At 50.2% G+C, this 16,399-nt stretch overlaps 1 long non-coding RNA gene across 1 annotated transcript in view; it reads right to left on the reverse strand.

The window, feature by feature from the left end:
- The window catches only part of LOC140385241 (uncharacterized), a 50,604-nt gene that overhangs the window by 27,429 nt on the left and 6,776 nt on the right, over nt 1–16,399 (reverse strand). Inside the window, exon 2 of the long non-coding RNA XR_011933321.1 lies at nt 16,063–16,196. This is a non-coding gene — a long non-coding RNA (uncharacterized lncRNA). The remainder of the gene's footprint in view (nt 1–16,062; nt 16,197–16,399) is intronic.

Consider the following 16,399-nt stretch of genomic DNA (forward strand, 5'->3'; position numbering starts at 1 on the left):
ACCTGCCTCTTTCGCCTCCTGCACTCCCGGCTCATCCATTGCCCCAAATAGTGCCAACCCCCAGCTCGGCTTGACCTGGACTTTCACCACCTTGGACATAGTCCTCGCGAAACCCGTCCAGAACCCACCCAGTGCCGGTCACGACCAGAACATGTGGATGTGATTCGCCGGGCTTCCCGAGCACCTCCCACACCTGTCCTCCATCCCAAAGAACCTACTCAACCTCTCCCCTGTCATATGCGCTCTATGAGTAACCTTAAATTGTATTAAGCTGAGCCTGGCGCAAGACGAAGAGGAGTTAACCCTACTCAGGGCATCAGCCCACAGACCCTCATCTATCTCCTCCCAAAGCTCCTCCTCCCACTTGCCCTTTAACTCCTCTACCGAGGCCTCCTCCTCTTCTTTCAGCTCCTGGTAGATCGCCGAAACCCTGCCTTCTCCAACCCATACACCCGAGATCACCCTGTCCTGAATCCCCTGTGCCGGGAGCAACGGGAATTCCCTCACCTGCCGCCTCACAAATGCCCTCACTTGCATATACCTGAACGCATTTCCCAGGGTAACCCAAACTTCTCCTCCAGCCCCCTAGGCTCGCAAACGTCCCATCTATAAACAGGTCCCCCATTCTTCTAATCCCTGCCCGATGCCAGCTCCGAAAGCCCCCATCCATCCTTCCCGGGACGAACCGATGGTCCCGAATAGGGGACCAAACCGAGGCTCCCACCTCGCCCCTATGCCTTCTCCACTGCCCCCAGATCTTCAACGTTGCCGCCACCACTGGACTCGTGGTGTACCTTGTCGGCGAGAGCGGCAGCGGTGCCGTCACCAGCGCCCTCAAGCTCGTGCCCCTGCAGGACGCCATCTCCAACCTCTTCCATGCCGCCCCCTCTCCCTCTATTACCCACTTACGGATCATCGCCACGTTACCTGCCCAATAATAGCCGCACAGATTCGGCAGCGCCAGCCCTCCCTATCCCTGCTACGCTCCAGAAACGCCCTCTTTACCCTCGGATTCTTATTTGCCCACACAAAACCCATGATGCTCCTACCTACCTGTTTAATAAAGGCCTTGGGAATCATAATGGGAAGGCACTGGAACACAAAGAGAAACCTCAGGAGGACCATCGTTTTAACCGACTGTACCCTGCCCGCTAGTGAGAGTGGCAGCACATCCCATCTTTTGAAATCCTCCTCCATCTGCTCCACCAACCGCGTCAAATTGAGCTTGTGCAGGGCCCTCCAGCTCCCAGCCACCTGGATCCCCAAGTACCGAAAGTTCCTTTCGATGGTAGGTCGTCTATCCCCCTTCCCTGGTCCCCTGGATGCACCACAAAGAGCTCACTTTTCCCTACGTTGAGCTTATAGCCCGAGAAGTCCCCAAACTCCCTTAGGATCCGCATGACCTCCACCATCCCCTCCACTGGATCTGCCACATACAACAGGTCATCCGCACACAGCGACACCCGATGTTCCTCTCCCCCTCGGACCAGTCCCCTCCATTTCCTGGACTCCCTTAGTGCCATGGCCAAAGGCTCAATGGCCAATGCAAACAACAAGGGGGACAGGGGGCACCCCTGCCTCGTCCCTCGGTACAGCCGAAAGTACTCCGACCTCCACCGACCTCCACCGATTCGTAGCCACACTCGCCACCGGGGCTCTATATAGCAGCCTGACCCAGCTGATGAACCCCTCCCCAAACCCAAACCTCCGCAACAGTTCCCAAAGATACTCCCACTCCACCCGGTCGAAGGTCTTCTCCGCGTCCATAGCTGCCACTACCTCCACTTCTCCCTCCACCGATGGCATCATAATCACATTGAGGAGCCTCCGCACATTAGTGTTTAGCTGCCTGCCCTTTACAAATCCTGTTTGGTCCTCATGGATCACCCCCGGGACACAGTCCTCAATTCTCGTACTTTTGCCAGCAACTTAGCATCCACATTGAGGAGCGAGATCGGTCTATACGATCCACATTGCAGTGGGTCCTTGTCCCGCTTCAGGATCAGAGAGATCAGCGCCCCGGACATTGTCGGGGGCAGGTTCCCCCCCCCCCCCCAAACCTTCCCCCAAACCCCCCCACCCCCACCCCCACCCCTTGCCTCATTGAAAGTCCTCACTAGCAACGGGCCTAGCAGGTCCACATATTTCCTATAAAACTCGACCGGGAACCCATCTGGCCCCGGGGCCTTCCCCGCCTGCATGTTCCCCAATCCTTTAACCAGCTCCTCCAACCCAATTGGCGCCCCTAAACCAGCCACCTCCTGCTCCTCCACCCTCGGGAACCTCAGTTGATCCAAAAATCGTCGCATCCCCTCTTCCCCCGCTGGGGGCTCAGATCTGTACAGCTCCTCATAGAAGTCCTTGAATACCTCATTTACTCTCACCGCACTCCGCACCGTATTCCCCCCGCTATCCTTAACTCCACCTATCTCCCTCGCTGCCTCCCTCTTACGAAGCTGGTGTGCCAGCATCCGGCTCGCCTTCTCCCCATACTCGTACGTCGCCCCCTGTGCTTTCCTCCACTGTGCCTCTGCTTTCCCTGTGGTCAACAGGTCAAACTCCGTCTGGAGGCTTCGCCGCTCCCTGAGTAGTCCCTCCTCGGGCGCCTCTGCATATCTCCTGTCCACCCTTAAGATCTCCCCCACCAACCTCTCCCTCTCCCTACCCTCTCTCTTCTCCTTGTGGGCCTGATGGAGATTAACTCTCCCCTGACCACCGCCTTCAACGTCTCCCAGACTACCCCCACCTGCACCTCTCTGTTGTCATTGGCCTCCAAATATCTCTCGATGCACCCCCGCACCCTCCCGCACACCTCCTCATCCGCCAATAATCCCACATCCAGACGCCACAACGGGCGCTGATCCCTCTCCTCTCCTAACTCCAGATCCATCCAGTGCGGGGCGTGGTCTGAGATGGCTATGGCCGAATACTCCGTTCCTTCCACTTTCGGGATTAGCGCCCTACTCAAAACAAAAAAAATCTATCCAGGAATAGGCTCTATGTACATGGGAAAAGAATGAGAATTCCCTGGCCAGGGGCCTGACAAACCTCCATGGATCCACTCCCCCCATCTGGTCCATAAACCTCCTAAGCACCTTGGCCGCAGCCGGCCTCTTCCCTGTCTTGGACCTAGAGCGATCCAATGCTGGATCCAGCACCGTGTTGAAATCCCCCTCCATTATCAAGCTTCCTACCTCCAGGTCCGGAATCTGACCCAGCATGCGCTTCATGAATCCGGCATCATCCCAGTTCAGGGCGTATACGTTTACCAGTACCACCCGCACCCCCTGCAACCTACCGCTCACCATCACGTATCGACCTCCATTATCCACTACAATATTCTTTGCCTCAAACGACACCCGCTTCCCCACCAGTATTGCAACCCCTCTGTTCTTCGCATCTAGCCCCGAATGGAATACCTGTCCTACCCATCCCTTTCTCAGCCTGATCTGATCTGCCACCTTCAAGTGTGTCTCCTGAAGCATGACCACGTCTGCCTTCAGTCCCTTTAAGTGCGCAAACATTCGGGCCCTCTTAACCGGCCCATTCAGGCCCCTCACATTCCAAGTTATCAGCCAGATTGGGGGGCTGCTCACCCCACCCCCCCCACCCCCTGCCGACTAGCCATCTCTTTTTCTAGGCCAGTCACGTGCCCGCGCCTCCCGCACCCTCCAGTTCCCCAGACGGCGGACCCCCACCCCGACCACCTCTCCTATTTCCAGTTCCCTTTTGGCCAATGCAGCAGCAACCCTATACCCCCCCCCCCTCTCACCCCCTCCCCCGCTAGATCCATATCTAGCTCTTTTGCTCCCCCATAACACTCCCTTAAGTCAGCTGACTCCTGCTGACCCCGGCCTCTCCCACCTTCCCATCGACCCCCCAGTGTGGGAATCCCCCCTCCCCCTCCTCCCTGGCAGTCAGTGTGCGCTCCTCTCCAGTACCGCCCCCCCCCCCCCCACCCCTCCAACCCCCACCTCCGTCCTTCCCCAGCACAGGAAAAAGCCCGTGCTTTCCTGAGCCGGCCCCGCCTCCTCTGGCGCAGCTCCTTTTGGGGCCTTACCTCAATTCCCCATCCCCGGGCTTCCCCTCCCTCCAACACCGACGCCCACACTCTCCCAAGGTCTCCCCATCAAATCCCTTCACCCGTCCCCATCCAGCACCCAACCAAGGGAACATTCCCTACACGTAGTGAAAACCATATATACAGCAAACATCTCCCCCCTAACAACAAACCCTCAATTTGAGTCCAACTTTTCAGTCTGTATAAAGCTCCAAGCCTCCTCAGGCGTTTTGAAATAGTGGTGCTGATCCTGGAATGTGACCCAGAATCGCGCTGGCTGCAGCATACCGAACTTCACCCCTTTCCGATGGAGCACCGCCTTAGCCCAATTAAAGCCAGCTCTCTTCTTGGCTACCTCTGCACTCCAGTCCTGGTAGATTTGGATCTCCGTGTTCTCCCACCTGCTGCTCCGCTCTTTCTTGGCCCATCTCAAGACACACTCTCTGTCCATAAAGCGGTGAAACCTCACCACTACAGCTCTTGGCGGCTCATTGGCCTTGGGTCTCCTTACCAGGACCCGGTACGCTCCATCTAGCTCCAGGGGCCTTGGGAAGGCTCCCGCGCTCATCAGCAAATTGAGCATCGTGCTCACATATGCCCCTCCACTCCTTCAGGGAGACCCAGAATCTGAAGATTTTTCCTCCTCGACCTATTCTCCAGGTCCTCAAATCTTTCCGCCCACCTCTTGTGCAGCGCCTCGTGTGCCTCCACCTTCACCGCCAGGCCCAAGATCTTGTCCTCGTTCTCCAAGGCTTTTTGCCGCACCTCTCGGATCGCCGCCCCTTGGGCCTTCTGGACCTCCACTAGCTTCTCAATCGCCGCCTTCATTGGCACCAGCATTTTGGTTTTCAGCTCCTCAAAGCAGCATCTAAGAAACCCCTGCTGCTCCTGCGACCACTGCGCCCATGCTGCTTGGTCTCCACCTGCCGCCATCTTGCTTTTTCTCCTTCTCACTTTTCGCTGCTCCAAGATCCCTTTTTTCGCCGCTCCACTCCTGGTCCAATCCATATACTGTCGGGGGGACCTTGCTGTACCTTCCCACACTGGAAGCCGTCAAACAAGTGCCGTTGGGGCCCCTCTAGGGAGTCCAAAAGTCCGTTCCCGGCGGGAGCTGCCGAACGTGCGACCTATCCAGGCATGGCCGCAACCGGAGGTGTCGACGAGCCGCAGCCTTGACGTACCTGACAACTTCCAGCCGCCATACGTGGGGATTCAGACAAAGGCTTTGTCTAACATGCACACAGCTGGTCACTTGAAAGTTAAGTAAAGGTCATTTAAACTGTTAGGTATAGTTTAATGTGTAGCCGTGTGTAGATTATTATGCACAGAACCAAGCCTGTGTTTAATAATAAACAATAATTGAACTAATATACTGGTTGTGTGGTCATTTGTCCAATACAAGGAAACATATTTGCGTCTTGTGGTTATTATAAAGATAAAACAGCAACAGAATAATGGAACATCTGTAATTGTGGGTGGCTTTAAACTGCATATAGATTGGGCAAAGCAAATTATAACAATACCGTAGAGGAAGATTTCCTGGAGCGAATATGGGATGGTTTCCTGGACCAAAACGTTGAGGAACCAACTAGAGATCAGGTCATCCTAGACTGGGCATTGTGCAATGAGAGAGGAATCATTGGCAATATAGTTGTGTGAGACCACTTGGAAATGAGGAACCATAATATGATAGAATTCTTCACAAGATGGAGAGTAACGTAATTGATTCTGAAACTCGAGTTCTGAATCTAATTAAAGGAAACTATGATGGTACAAGGCATGATTTGGCTATTATGGATTGGGGAATGTTATGTAAAGAGATGACAGTGGATAGACAATGGCAAACATTCAAAGAGCAGATGGGTGAACTGCAACAATTGTTCATTCCTGTCTGGCGCAAAAATAAAATGGGAATGGTGGCCAAACCATGGTTGCAAGCAAAATTAAAGGTAGTATTAGATCCAAGGAACAGACATACCAATTGACCAAACAAATCACAGACCTGAGGATTGCGAGCAATTTAAAATTCAGCAAAGGAGGACAAAGGAATTGATTAACAAGGGGGAAATAGAGTACAAGAATAGGGCCAACGTTCATTTTGTGTGTGCGTTTGCTGTATGCCGCCCCCACAGCAAGCATGAGGACGAACACAATGGGCGAGATTCTCCGACCCCCCGCCGGGTCGGAGAATCGCCGGGGACTGGCGTGAATCCCGCCCCCGCCGGTTGCCGAACTCTCCACCACCGGATATTTGGCGGGGGCGGGAATCGCACCGCGCCGGTTGGCGGGCCACTCCCCGCGATTCTCCGGCCCGGATGGGCCGAAGTCCCGCCGCTAAAATGCCTGTCTTGCCGGCGTAGATTAAACCACCTACCTTACCGGCGGGACAAGGCGGCGCGGGCGGGCTCTGGGATCCTGGGGGGGGGCGCGGGGCGATCTGGCCCCGGGGGGTGCCCACGATCGGGGCCCACCGATCCGCGGGCGGGCCTGTGTTGTGGGGGCACTCTTTCCCTTCCGCCTCCGCCACGGTCTCCACCATGGCGGAGGCAGAAGAGACTCCCTCCACTGCGCATGCGCGGGAATGCCGTCAGCGGCCGCTAACGCTCCCACGCATGCGCCGCCCGGAGATGTAATTTCCGCGCCAGCTGGCGGGGCGGAAATTCGTCCGGCGCCGACCTAGCCCCTTAAGGTTGGGGCTCGGTCCCCAAAGATGCAGAGCATTCCGCACCTTTGGGGTGGCGCGATGCCCGACTGATTTGCGCCGTTTTGGGCGCCAGTCGGCAGACATCGCGCCGTTTCCGGAGAATTTCACCCAATGAGTTTAGGATATTTTAGGCTGCATGTCGGCACAAGACAGAGATGTCTGCTATCCCCGCTACTGTTTGCGTTGGTTATTGATCCTTTGGCTATTGCGCTAAGGGTGTCAAGAGAATGAAAGGACATTAAAAGAGGAGGTAGGGAAAATAGGGTGTAATTGTACACCGATGATCTGTTGCTCTCTGTTTGAATCTGCTGGATTGTATAGAGAAACTAATAGACCTACGAGGGAGGTTTGACCCCTTGTCTGGGTATACGGCCTGGGGAGGAGTGCAAGCGTGGGAGCCCTGCCACTCAAGCTGGCCAAATTAAGGTTTCGGTATCTGGGAATTCAGGTGGCCCATGACTGGGCCATGATGGATAAGTGGAATTTGGCCAGTTTGATAGAGGAAGTCAAAGGGGATTTGAAGAGTTGGGATGCCCTTCCACTATCCTTGGTGGGGAGGGTACAAACCATAAAGATAAACATTCTCCCGAGGATTTTATTTGTTTTCCAGTCCCTTCCGATATTCCTTCCAAAGGCATTCTTTTGGACGGTGGATGAATTAATCTCAGAATTTGTATGGGCATGTACTATGATTCGGATCCGGAGGGCTGTTTTGAAGCGAGTGAGTGAGAGGCTGGCTCTCCTAAACATGCTATATTACTATCGGGCGCAAATGTGGAGATGGTGAAATGGTGGTAGGGGGAGGAGGGGTCAGAATGGGTGCAGATGGAGGAGAACTGCTCTTAAGGGCACTGGCGATGGCTTCCCTCCTGTTCTCCCCGGGTAGGTATACCAATAGCCCGGTTGTGTTGTCATCCCATAACATAGGCAGCACTTTGGAGTAGGAGGTATGTCGGTACTGGCCCCAATATGTGGGAAACATAGGTTCATACCAGCATGGTAGACGTACAGGACCTGGCATAAGGAAAGGGTAGAGCAGGTAAGAGATATGTTCGTAGAGGGGAGGCCCGCGAGGCTGGAGGAGCTGCAGGGGAAGTTCCAGCTGCCGAGGGGGAGTGAATTTAGGTACATAAGGTGCGGAATTTCATACAAAAAGAGCTCCCCTCGTTCCCTCAGCTACCAAATTATACTCTACCAGATATGTTGCTAACTCAGGATGACCTGGGGCAAGGGAAGATTACGGATATTTATTGGTAGTTGTTGGAACCAAAGAGGTGCCCGTGGAAGCGATAAGATGGAAGTGGGAGGAGGAGCTGGGGATAGAGCTTGCATGAGTGGGTTCTTCCCTGAACTTGAGAATAAATCAGTAAGAAGTTTTACAACACCAAGTTAAAGCCCAACAGGTTTGTTTCGAATCACTAGCTTTCGGAGCACAGCTCCTTCCACAGGTAAATGAAGAGGTGGGTTCCGTAACCACATATATAGACAAATTCATTGATGCAAGATGATACTTTGAATGCAAGTCATTGCAGGTAATTAAGTCTTTACAGGTCCAGACGATGCGACTGGAGAGATGAATAAAAAGGTTAAAGATTAAAAAGGTGTGAATTGTCTCAAGCCAGGACAGTTGGTAGGATTTTGCAGGCCAGATGGTGGGGAGGTGAATGTAATGCGACATGAATCCAAGGTTCCGTTTGAGGCCGTACTCATGCGTGATGAATTTGGCTATCAGTTTCTGCTCGGCAATTCTGCGTTGTCGCGTATCCTGGAGGTCGCCTTGGAGAACGCTTACCCGAAGATCAGAGGCTAAATGCCCTTGACTGCTGAAGTGTTCCCCGACTGGAAAGGACCATTCCTGCCTGGCGATTGTCGCGCAATGTCCGTTCATCCGTTGACGCAGCGCCTGCATGGTATCGCCAATGTACCACGCTTCGGGACATCCTTTCCTGCAACGTATGAGGTCGACAACATTGGCTGAATCGCATGAGTATGTACCGTGTACCTGGTGGGTGGTGTTCTCACGTGTATTGGTGGTACCCATGTCGATGATCTGGCACGTCTTGCAGAGGTTGCCATGGCAGGGTTGTGTGGGGTCGTGGTCACTATTCTCCTGAAGACTGGGTAGTTTGCTGCAAGCAATGGTCTGTTTGAGGTTGTGCGGTTGTTTGAAGGCAAATATTGGGGGTGTGGGGATGGCCTTGGCAAAGTTGTGGCCTTCACCACTCTGATTGCCTGGCGTCGAATCTTACTGGGATGGAGGTTGGTTGCGCCGCTCAAGGTGTTGGCGTGGATGGGGGATATGGCAGAGCTCTTGCAACTGGAGAAAACTAAGTTCATTCTTAGAGGGTCAGTAAGCAGGATTTTATACAAGATGGAGGCTCTTCCTGTCTCTATTCGAGGAAACTGCTTTAAATAACAGTGAAACAGAATATCTGGAGGCCCTGTTCATCGTGGCCGGGACTTCAGGCAGGCCAAACTCAAGAGTGTACAGCCAAAACTGCACCAACATATTTCCTGTCCCACCAGGGACCCCAACATTCTTGACCTAAACAAACATTAAGAGCGCCTACCAATCCATTCCCCAATCACACTTCGGAAAATCAGACCACAAGACGGTGCTCCTTCCCGCAGCATATAAGCAGAAACTTAAGCAGGAGAATCCGGTTAAGAAGGTTGTGCAATGCTGGTCCGAGGCAGCGGAAGAGGTCCTACGTGACTGCTTGGGTCAGTGGATTGGTCCATATTCAAGAATTCAGTGGCTAACCTAGATGAGTATGCCACCACCGTCACAGACTTCATCGGTAAGTGTGTCGATGATTGTGTGCCAAAGAAGGCAGTACGTGCGTTCCCCAACCGGAAACCATGGTTTAATCAGGAGAATCATTCCCTACTGAAGTCCAGGTCTGAGGCGTTCAAGACAGGCGTCCCTGACGTATACAGGAAATCTAGGTATGACCTACGCAAAACCATCAGGGACACCAAGAGACAACATCAGACTAAGGTAGAGCCACAGACTAACGATATGGACTCTCGTCGGTTGTGGCAAGGCTTAAACAACATTAGCAAAGCCGAGCAGAATCTCGGGAAGCAGGGCAGCACAGCAGTGCAGTGGTTAACACTGCTGCCTCACGGCGCCGAGGTCCCAGGTTCAATCACGGCTCTGGGTCACTGTCCGTGTGGAGTTTGCACATTCTCTCCGTGTTTGCGTGGGCTTCGCCCCCACAACCTAAAAGATGTGCAGGATCAGTGGATTGGCCATGTTAAATTGCCCCTTAATTGGAAAAAATGAATTGGGTACTCTAAAATTATTATTTTTAAAGTATCTACGGCAGCAATGTACCTCTCCCCAATGAATTCAATGCATTCTGTGCCCGTTTTGAGCAGGAAGCCAACAAACCGTTGTCAACTGCCCCAGTGGCCTCGGACACATCCATACCTACAGACACAGCCTCAGAAGTCAGATCGGCCTTCTTGAAAGTGAACCCACAGAAAGCAACGGGTCCTGACGGAGTCCCTGGTCATGCACTCAGATCCTGCATGGACCAACTGGCGGGTATAGTCACGGAGGTCTTCAACCTCTCCCTACTCCATTCCGAGGTTCACACCTACTTCAAGAAGACCACCATCATACCGGTGCCAAAAAAGAACCAGGCAACGTGCCTCAACGACTACCATCCAATGGCCTTGACATCTATCATTATGAAGTGCTTCGAGAAGTTGGTCATGTAGCCACCTAAAATAGCTGATTTCCTATTAATTTGGCCAAAACCCGATATAAAATGGCTAACCGAAAAGGCTGATGGGAAAAGCAGCCAACAGGACACAAACGGACAGCTGCAGACAGAATAGCGTATTCGGCTCTGGGGAAGTCGGCCCAGATCGATACCTACGACTATTAGCACCACATCAACACAGACATCTGCAGTTTAATCGCCTATCCCCGGGAACAATTGCAACATATTAGCAATTGAATGCCGGGCCAGACCTCTCGGCGCCTGCAGTGGCCGAAACAAAGACAGGTGAACGACCAGCCCTCGATCGAGGAATCGCCCCATTATTGGAGCATATCGAACTCAGTGATTGGGAACAAGTCCAATCACTTGGGACTCAAGGTCAAGGGCCGCCCCAAGAGGCGGGAAGCCCCTGGGCCCTATAAATTGAGGGGCCAAATTCAGATTGATCTCTCTCCCTTATTCTCCTGCTCGCAACCTTCGCAAGAACATTGACCAGAAACTGTAAGTTTGACTCCAGGGATCGCTACCCGATAGACTCCTAGCCATCAACCTGTATCAGCCTTTTGAATCCCGCAGGCCAGACCCAATTCGATAAACCATTTGTTTCCCTGACCTGGTGGGCCATCCCCAAAAGTTAAGTATTGGCCAGTAGCGGTAGGTTTTGATATAGATAGTAGGATTATTGTATAAGTATCTATTGCTGTACATAATAAATGACCGTTGATTTCAATCTTACTAAGCGGTGTGCTGGCTTATTAATCATAACTCGAGCTTGAACCACGTGGCGGTATCAGAAAGATACCTGGCGACTCGTGAGCAAAGGTGACATAATCAGAGCTAATAAAACTAAGGCTAAAAAGAGCAACAGTCATGAGAGGCACAACTCCATACTCCCAGAATGCCTTGATCCATTGAAATTTGCATACCACCACAATCAGACCACGGCAGACGCCATCTCCCTGGCCCTACACTCATCCCTGAAACATCTTGACAACAAGGACTCCTGCATCAGACTCCTATTCATTGACTACAGCTCCACCTTCAACACCATTATCCCAGCCAAACTCATATCCAAACTCCAAACCTTGGACTTGGCTCCTCCCTCTGCAATTGGATCCTCATCTTTCTGACCCATAGACCACAGTCAGTTAGGATAAACATTAGCACCTCCTCCACGATGATCCTCAATACTGGAGCCCCGCAAGGCTGCGTACTTAGCCCCTATTATACTCCTGATACACACAAGACTGTGTGACATAATTCGGCTCCAACCTCATCTGCATGTTTACCAATGATACGACCGAAGTCGGTCAGATCTCAAACAACATTAAGTCAGAGCACAGGAGGGTGATAGAGAATCTAGTGGCATGGTGCAATGACAACAACCTCTCCCTTAACATCAGCAAAACTAAGGAGCTGGTCATTGACTTCAGGAAGCAAAGTGTCATACACACACCTGTCTGCATCAATGGTGCCGAGGTAGAGATAGTTAACAGCTTCAAATTCTTAGGTGTGCACATCACCAAGAATCTATCCTGGTCCACCCACGTCGACGCTACAACCAAGAAAGCACAACAGCGCCTATACTTCATCAGGAAACTAAGGAAATTCGGCATGTCCACATTGACTCTTCTCAATTTTTCCAAATGCACCATAGAAAGCAGCCTATCTGGCTGCATCACAGCCTGATAGGCAACTGCTCGGCCCAAGACTGTAAGAAACTACAGACAGTCGTGAACACAGCCCAGTCCATCACGCAAAACCACCTGCCATCCATTGACTCTGTCTACACCTCTCGCCGCCTTGGGAAAGCGGGCACAAGAATCAAAGACCCCTCCCAACCAGGTTATTCTCTCTTCCAACTTCTTCCATCGGACATAACATACAAAAGTCTGAGAACACGCACTAACAGATTCAAAAACAGCATCTACCCCGCTGTTACCAGACTCCTGAATGACTCCCTTGTCGACTGAACCGATCTCTGTACGCATCTTCTCTACTGATGTTGGCACTATATTCCGTATGAATCACTTGATATCTATGTCTATGTATTTACATTGTGTATTTATGTATCCTATGTTTTTTCATGTGTGGAACGATCTGCCTGAACTGTATGCGGAACAATACTTTTCATTGTACCTCGGTACACAGGACAATAAATCTAAATCTAGGGCGGGGGAGGGGGGGTCTGTTGGGGGAGTGTTGGTTAATTAAGGGGAGAAAAAGGGGAAAATTACAAAATGTTTGTAACTTGTAACAACTTTTTGTTGATCATTTGAATTATTGATTGTGTTTGGAATAAAATATATTTTTAAAAAGAGTACAGAATGAAACTTGTGGGGAAAATAAAAACTGACTGTAAAAGCTTGTATCAGCATGTGAAGAGAAAAAGATTGGTGAAGGCAAATGTAAGTCGCTAAGAGTCAGAAACAGGGGAATTTATAATGGGGATCAAATGGCTGACCAACTAAATACATACTTTTGTTCAGTCTTCACAAAGAAGGACACAAATAACGTACCAGAAATGTTGGGGAACGCAGGATTTAGTGAGGGGGAGGAACTGAAGGAAATCAGTATTAGTAAGGAATTGGTGTTGAGGGAATTGTGGGATTGAAGCCTGATAAATCCCCAGAGCCTGATAATCTACATCTCAGAGTACATGAATAAGTGGCCTCAGAAATATTGGGTGCATTGTTGGTCATCTCTCTATAGACACTGGAACAGTTCCTACAGATTGGAGGATAGCTAATGCAATGCCACTATTTAAAAAGGGCTGCTGAGAGAAAACAGAATGATAGACCAATCAGTCTGTCATTGGTAGTGGGGAAAATGCCAGATTTTAACATAAAAGATTTAATAGTTGAGCACTTGGAACACAGTGGCAGGATTTATGAAGGGGAAATCATGCTTGACAAATCCACTGGAAGTATTTGAAGATGTGACTCGTCGAGTTGATGAGGGAGAACCAGAGGATGGGGTTTGTTTGGACTTTCAGAAGACTTTCGACCAAGTTCCACAAAAGAGATTAGCATGTAAAATTAAAGCACATGGGGTTGGGGGTAATGTTTTGAGGTGGATAGAAAACTGGTTGGCAGACAGAAAACAAAGAGTAGGAATAAACGGGCAGTGGCTAGTGGGGTATCGCAGGGATCAGTGCTAGGACCCCAGTTATTCACAATCTAAATGAATGATTTAGATGGAGGATCTAAATGTAATGTCCTGTAACTTCCTGCATCATTCACGACTTAAGTCTCTGGTGTGCTGCACATGCACGGCGTGATGACACGGAAGTACGGACATTCATGCATGCGCGCTTGAAGCACGCAGCGTTTAAACTCCCGGACATTTTTTTTTGTCTGCTTTAAGCCCTGCGCTGCAGAATGAAAAATCCAGCTGCAGCGCTAACTGGGGCCACTTACCCAGATACTTGGTGAGTTTTTAAACCTTTTTACTTACACAGAAACCTTTCAGTGTAGCAGAGGCAGGAGACATCGGGCGACATTTTTCTGGTAGGTTAAAGTTTTATATTATTGGTGCTTAGCGTTTATAAATATGTTTAAAATGCAAATAAAATGAAAGGAAGATATATTTTGATTTTTTTTAAAACTTTGGTTTGTCATGAGGCTGTTAATTCTGTTAAAAGGGAACTTTCCTGTACAAAGTGAGTTTGAAGTCACAGAAGGTGAAATTATTATATTTTTAAGACTTTGATTTGTCACGAGGACGTTGATTCCATGAAAGGGACACTAATGGATAGAATGCGGTGATCACTCACTAACAGGTATGATTGTCCACCTAAGATACTCCGTGTTACTGGTTACATGTTCTGTGGGTCCTTACGTGGCTGATCCTAGAGCATCATCTTCAATCACTCACTTGGCAGGAGTTTCCAAAAGGTGGGATTGGTCCTTGGATGCTAAGTTGCAGGTATTCCTTTCTCAAGCTCCTTTCCCGGGCCTCCACTTGCCGTCGGGTGTTCTCGAAGAATTGTGACCCGTCAGTCAGGAGGTTCCTCCAAGTAGATCTCTTCTGAGCAAAGGTCTCCCCAGCATTGACATCTATGTTCCATTTCTTGAGGTAAGCCTACAAGTTGTCTTTGAAGAGCTTCCTTTGTCGTCCTCTTGTTTTTGGGCAGCACAGTAGCATTGTGGATAGCACAATTGCTTCACAGCTCCAGGGTCCCAGGTTCGGGTCCGGCTTGGGTCACTGTCTGTGTGGAGTCTGCACATCCTCCCCGTGTGTGCATGGGTTTCCTCCGGGTGCTCCGGTTTCCTCCCACAGTCCAAAAGATGTGCAGGTTAGGTGGATTGGCCATGATAAATTGCCCTTAGTGTCCAAAATTGCCCTTAGTGGTGGGTGGGGTTACTGGGTTATGGGGATGGGGTGGAGGCGTTGACCTTGGGTAGGGTGCTCTTTCCAAGAGCCGGTGCAGTCTCGATGGGCCGAATGGCCTCCTTCTGCACTGTAAATTCTGTTAATCTATGTCTTATTGAATCATCAGAACAAAACATTTATTTGAGATAATTATAAATGAATAAGATAATTGAAGTAAACAAGGTCAGAAACATATTTAACACTGGTAACATGGGGGCACACTGGTTAGCACTTCTGCCTCACAACACCGTGTTAAGTTCAAAACTTAGGTGACTGTGAAGTGTTTGTACATTCTCCCCGTATTTGCATAGGTTTCCTAGAACCATGGAATAGTACAATAGAATTCCAAAAAGCAGAAGGTGGCCATTCAGCCCATCAAGTCTGCACCAACCCTCTGAAAGAGTACCCTACCTGTGTCTACTACGCCGTCCTATCCCCAAAACCTAACCTGTACATCCCTGGACACAAAGGGGCAATTTATCATGACCAATCCACCTAACCTGCACATCTTTGGACTATGGGAGGTGACCGGAGCACCCATAAAAAACTCATGCAGACACGGGAGGAACATACAAAGTCCACACAGACACTCATCCAAGGCCAGAATTGACCCTGGGTCCCTGGTGCTATAAGGCAGCAATGCTAACTACTGATACGCCACCGTTTCCTCTGGGCGCTTCTGTTTTCTCCCACAGTCCAAAGCTGAGTGGATTAGGTGGATTAGCCTTGCTAAATTGCCCCATAATGTCCAAAGGCTGGGTCGGGTTACGGGGATAGATGTGGGCACGGGCCTGGGTAGGGTGCTCTCTCGGAGGGTCAGTGCAGACTTTATAGGCCGAAAAGCTTTTTTCTATAAAGACGACTAAAAAAAAAAATCAAATGTTACAAGGACAGTGATAGCAAAAAGCCCTGCGGAGCTTTTAAAACCTTATGACTGTAATCTAAATTAAAGCATACCAACATTTTTAAGCATGCCACACGTAAAATTATACACTAATATAGTGCAGATTTGAATAGTTTCACAGATTTAAAACAAATAACCAAATCTATGTTCACTTATTTAATCGTGAAAACATTAAAAATTACTTTAAAATAATTAACAGCAATAGCAATGCCTGTTTTAAAAAAAAAGCAAAAAAAAATGTTTAAAATTGACTACATAGAATTAAAACACTTGTTAAAAAAGTTACCTGTTGTGTTCAATGTAAATCTGCTGTTTAAATGCCTGCCCTCAATTGGCGTTCCCAAGCTGGCCACGTGATAAGGGGGCGGGGCTGCACTCCTCCTGCGGCATGCTAGAGTCTGCGCTGGAGACCCCAGGCATCTGGAGAGAAAGGAAGGTTGGATGCATCATCGAAGCGCAGGGAATTGCTCACATTTCTTTTTTAAAATCTTCCTGCCGCTAGCAGGACGTTACAGGCCAATATCTCCAAATTTGCAGATGACACAAAGCTGGGTGGGAGGGTGAGCTGTGAGGAGGATGCAGAGATGCTTCAGTGTGAATTGGACAAGTTGAGTGAGGAGGCA

Source organism: Scyliorhinus torazame, chromosome 11, assembly GCF_047496885.1.
Source record: "Scyliorhinus torazame isolate Kashiwa2021f chromosome 11, sScyTor2.1, whole genome shotgun sequence".
In the NCBI taxonomy this organism is placed as follows: domain Eukaryota; kingdom Metazoa; phylum Chordata; class Chondrichthyes; order Carcharhiniformes; family Scyliorhinidae; genus Scyliorhinus; species Scyliorhinus torazame.